Raw genomic sequence first — 6,000 nt, 5'->3', positions numbered from 1 at the left:
TCCCATGGAGTTGTCATGTCGGAAGCCATGGAGATCAATTCTGAAGATTCTAGAGTAGAATCATCTGCTTAAATAGAAGCCAATTTAGATGGGGAATTTCGTAGAACAGTCAATCTACCAAACAAACGAGAAAAAGATGAGAGGAAACAGGGTGCACGGGTTTCCTAGACGCGAACAATTCTGAGCACACAAGACTCACTTCCGGCGTCAATATTTTCGTTCCTTTACATTGTTAGCGCAGCACAACATTGTCAACAGAATATATCAGAAGACATTCCGACTCCACCACAGCGGATTACCACTGTACCCATTCTTTCACTCGAAGGAAACTCCAAAATGCAACGGCATCTGCAGAGCGGCATTACAGGCAGCAGATTTCCCAAAAAAAGGTATGGACTTCGCATCCAAGCTTACGAATTGGCATTTCGAGTAATGGTTTGATCCGATCAGAGAAGTATGACTCTTTAATGAATAAAAGAGCAATGCAAGGTGCCCATGCGCAGTCTAGATTCATGCTCATTGATTATGTCAATTTAGCGTAGAGACTATTATCATATGCTCGCCACTTTCGGTCAGGGTTAACAATGTTAAAACATCAGGTAAATGTGAAGTGTAAACTGCCTGATCAAAACATAAGTGATGAGTGCCCTCCCGGTTTAAACATTGTTTGAGTGAAAATTTTGGGTGTTTTAAGAAGCAATCATTTTGTTGGAATTTCTTCAGAGATTTCGAACTTGTTTGCCAATTACTTGACGGAATGCCTAGGTTATGAAATAGTAAATTTTCTTTTTTTGGTATTCGGAAGAAGCTATAGCCTGCAGGGGTTATCTCACACTAGGATTGTCGTTGCATCAAAAAATCAGCTGTAAATGTTCGATACAACCATTAGACTAATAGAGGACACATGCGATTGTTAAATCATGTTGCAAACCAACGAGGGATGTTGACCCATCGCTAACAATCCTGCTCCCAATGTTACTCATTGTAACATACAAAAAATTTAGAAACTAATTAATTCTTAAATAAAGAAATCATTTCACATTCTTAATTGAATGAATAAGGATATAATTAAATTAGTTATTCAACTCTTTCACATGGAATGGAAATACGAGTTAATTATAATCTATATTTACAACTAATTAGAACTAACAACCAGATTCATCTAATATTCAGTTATTAACTACTATTTCACTTGCATTTCCGAATCTGATATATTCTAATGGAAGCAACAATTTAAGCAAATAAAGTATGAACATAAACATTAAAAGGTTACCATCATAAAAGCAATTGACGATACTAAGTTGAACAAGATTTGACATCTAGAAGAAATGAGAATTATTGCCATAGGGTTAACCTCCCAAATGTAGACTCGTAGTATCCCAACACAATCTCTAATGAGAAAGACCCTCCTTATCTTGGGAGTTGACTTAGGACACCCTTATCCAGCCATTGAGCATCTTGGTGTTCGAGTGTCGACTAGTCAATTGTCGAGGCTATGGACACATTCCAATCAACCTATTTTACAATTGCTAGCACCCTAACCTTTGGTGATCATGGTGGCAATCACATCATTAACTACATTGGCCAAAGGTTTCAGATGGGCAACTTATGTGCCCGATCACCTATTGCTCGACTTGACGACAAGAAAAATACAAAGGATTGCCATGAGCTATCTTTATATTTGATTTAGATGTTAAAATTGATTATATTCTTTCATTACAGGAATTCTTCCCTCTCTTCTCCCCTTAGCTCGACCATAAATGTCTTCATACTTGGGAGGTTCATATTATATTTTCTAAATTCTTGATCACTTATTCCTTTGCCATGCTTCATGTCATTTTTTGCCTATAGTATCATAGGTTATTATGCTTTTCTTTCAGTTTGATATCATTTACAAGGAGAAACATTCCATCTCAGAGATATTTTGATTATATCCCAGTATGGTACTCATTCAATTAGACCATATGTATATGCAACCCAACATTCATTCTAGATAGAGTATATCAAAGAAACAATAAGATTTCTATGGAAAATGTTCACATATGACTCTAAACTTTCATCTAAAAAAAGAGAGGCCGAAGCTGATAATAAATTGACATGTTCATGAAAAGAAATATATGCAATGAAAACACAAAGCATGACTTGATCAATTGGTGTAGTTTGATGTAAATGAGAATTGCAGTGATGCTGACACTCGAGATTCTAAAGGTGCCTGTTGTGTGCCACAGTCTCAACCCATGAGCTTTGGCTCACTAAAAAGTATAGTCACTGTCAAGCACCCGTGTGTGAGTACAAGCAGATAACACAATTATGTGATAACAAGAGAAATTTGTAATGCTAAGAACAATGAGAAAAATGCGCTGTGCCCCTGTGACAAGAGTAGAGAGTATAAGTAAGAAACAAGAATCGACCAAGATGAGCAATGATCACCATGGTGTGCTCAATTATGCCAAGACAAGGTGGCAAGAAATGTTTCCAAAAAATTTAAATTCAAGTTATCAAAAAGAATAGTCCGATGCCCTAAGGTGGTGGATACAATGCAGATGGTTGTTCCAAGCAATTAAATAAATGACCATAGTCAAGGTTTAAAAAATATTAAAAAGTAAAAGTGGTAACATACGCCCAACCCATGCCTTAGTATATTAATGTCATTCCTATATATTCATGCTTGCTTGAGCAATTATAATATGTACGTACACACACACATACAAATATATGAATATGATAGTGATGAATTTCATACATACATACATACATACATACATATACATGTGTGTGTGTGTGTGTGTGTGTGTGTGTGTGTGTGAAATTCATCATTAGTGTATACACATATATGTATGTGTATACACACACACACACATATATACACATACATATATGTATATGTACACACACATATTTGTATTCATACATACATATTTCATACCCACCCAAGTATGAGTATAGATGTGATATTACTATACTAAGACATAATAGCTTGAAAGGTACACAAATATCATTACACAATGAAGGTAGTATTTCTTATTTAATTCTTTATAGTGTTTTTCTTATCTCAATAATTTAATGGTAATCCTTTTACTTTCTTGCTTGTCTAGCCATTCTAGTCCTTGGTCCAAGTGCTTAGGTTCATAAATGTTGGCCTAATGGTGGATTTGGGCATCCCCTTCCTAACTCTCATTTTCGAGACACTTCCCCTCTTCATCATGCTCTTGCGAAATGGAAATGGTTCTAGGTAATAACATATTTCCAATAATTTGAAATAACAAAAATATCACATAATCATTCTAAATTTCTAAGATATCTTAATGGCTAACTAACATGCCACATGACACATTAACTAATAACCAAATTTCCAGTTTATAAGAATGAAAATATCTCAACAACTTTATCGATAAATCAATTTCACATGAACCATTATTCTCAACAGATTTACCAAACAACTAAGTTCACATGAATTTTTCCAATGACTAGAATATTATTTAATGTAGTAAAATTTTGGTTTGCAACACCCACCGTGGCCTACAAGGATTTGAACTTGTGACTAAGTTTTGATACCACTTGTTAATCGCTATGATTGCTGTTGCACTAAAAGATCGACCTGCCAATGCTTGATACAACTATTATACTTTGGAAGACACAAGAGGATGTTAAATCATGTCGCAAATCCAGTGAGGGATGTTGGCCCATTGGCAATAGGTTGGTGATATCTCCCTCATGGGTGGTGCTCTTGTTGTGGCCCCCTTTGACTTGGTGGTCACTGTTGTTGTTACAACCTCCATTGGTGGAGTGGACCCCACTTGGATTGTTTCTTCCATTGAAATTATCTTGTCTAGGGCAGATGAGCTTCTTCGTTGTGAGCACCCTATTCCTGATGTTGTTTCTATGGATTCTCCCTGTTTGAGGGTTCTACTGCCTTCTCTTTGTGGTGTTGACCCTCTTGAAGTATTGCTTGGACTATGGTTTGCCAATTAAGGTAATGTCGCTCTTTGATCAATTTTCCTCCCTATGATGTGGATGGGTTAACTACCCACTCTAGATGTGGGTTTCTAGCTTTGCTACTAGTCTTCTATTACTGGCCTTCAACCTCTTTGTATTTATTTTGTTGTTTCAATGCCTTCTATTTGTCATTTTGTAAGCGTTAACAACCTTGTTTTGTTGCTTTTAACTTAAAAACCATTAGGGTTGTAGGTGTAAAGTATTATGATCAAATGCAACCAAGATATTCCAAAACTACTCAAGAATAATCTCTAATAGGATCACAATAAAAAAAGATGGATATAATTCTATATGATTGATAGAATAATAGAGGTTAGAGATATGTTGTTAATGAGATTGCAACCATATATGTAGTCTTCTTCAAAGACAAGTGGATCTAAATATATCAAGTCACATGTTTTATGGACCTTATACCATTATGTGAAGGATTGATTAAACTATATATAAGTTTGAGCTACCAAAAGGATGACTCATAATGTTTTCATGTCATTTCTCATAAGAGTTTTTGGAAAACATGCAATAACTTTAGAGGAGTTGCCTCCAATGAATGAACACAAGATGATTTTGGGTTTTAAAGCAATAATGGTTATGAGGAGAGGTGTTTGAAAAATAAAAGCACCAAGGTGTATATGATAAGTGGAAAGATATCTGGAAGAAGATACAACATGGGAAGCGTCTTAGGGTTTGGGACATCCCAACCAACAATTGCTTGAGGAGAAGCAATTTCAAGGGGAGGGGACTTGCTAGGTCATGTTTCTTCTTCATCCAACTTTGTACATATTAGATTAGTTCCTCTATGTCTCCTTAGTCTTACTATGCGTTTTCTCCTTTTGAGTAAGTCTTTCCTTCTAACTTGCCTTTACCTTGTTTTTATCAAATCTCAAACTTCTCCATCATCATGCATTCTATTTTCCCCCATTCCATTAGTCTTTGACCTTTGGTAACCAAACCTGTAGTATAAGTTGTGGTACGTTTGACCCCCTATCCTCAATAAACCTACTTCTATTTTTTATTCTCTTCCCAACTTCCTAGCACACATTGTAATTCCATCAATGGTTTTCTTTTGGCGCCATAATTTTCAAAAGTGAAATATTATCACCCATTATCTTTGTTCAAATTTGAGGTTGAGTTTACTATGTAGCTAACTTATTATTTTGATCAATATAAAAGAGTGAACATGCCATTTTTGGCATTGTCATCTACAATTCACACAAATGTTTTCCAAAAATTTATTTCGAGCATGTATGCTTAAGTGAAGAGATCATAATAAGATGGGGGCTTTGATCAATTGGTAAGAGATTCATGTGGTAAAACACAAGATCTTGAGGTCTAGTCTCCTCTAGCCCAAATGGTACTAGCAGATGTGTCATACTAGCATCATTGGTCACGTAAAAGTTTACTTGACATGCTACAATAAATAGAGGGTGCTATACCTAACTCCTACAATGTAAAACAAGTAAAGAGATCACAAGATAGAAACCTTATTTATTTCAAAGGGTATTCTTATGCATAGTTTACATTTTAGATTTATTGGATGTCGATTCCATTTGCATTGTATTGGTCCAATTCAGTATCTATTGGTGTTGATTATGATAGTTTATATTGTTGTAATTATCAATATTGTAGAATAGCTTGAATGTATTGCTCATTGTTAAACTAGAAAATAGGGAAAACACATCTTTATTTTATTCGTAGAAATAAAAATATCAAGAGCTAATTAGGGTTTGGGACATCCCAACTAACAATTGCTTGAGGAGAATTTCGAGTGGAGGGGACTTGCTAGGTCATGTTTCTTCTTAATTCAACTTTGCACATATTAGATTAGTTCCTCTATGTCTCCTTAGTCTTACTATGTGTTTTCTCCTTTTGAGTAAGCCTTTCCTTCTAATTGTTTTTATCAAATCTCAAAATTCTCCATCATCATGCATTCTATTTTTCCCCAATCCTCCATTGTATTTGTCAAACTTTGAGACTTCAATTTTTTGATATGTACATGGTCTTTGA

At 35.2% G+C, this 6,000-nt stretch overlaps 1 pseudogene; it reads right to left on the bottom strand.

The window, feature by feature from the left end:
- Window positions 1-315: 315 nt before the first annotated feature.
- The window catches only part of LOC149545027 (galactinol--sucrose galactosyltransferase-like), a 147,593-nt pseudogene continuing 141,908 nt past the window's right edge, over window positions 316-6,000 (bottom strand).

Source organism: Cupressus sempervirens, chromosome 8 (genome assembly GCF_028749045.1).
Source record: "Cupressus sempervirens isolate cs-2001-9-10 chromosome 8, ASM2874904v1, whole genome shotgun sequence".
In the NCBI taxonomy this organism is placed as follows: domain Eukaryota; kingdom Viridiplantae; phylum Streptophyta; class Pinopsida; order Cupressales; family Cupressaceae; genus Cupressus; species Cupressus sempervirens.
This window is presented reverse-complemented; position numbering and strand designations above follow the sequence as displayed.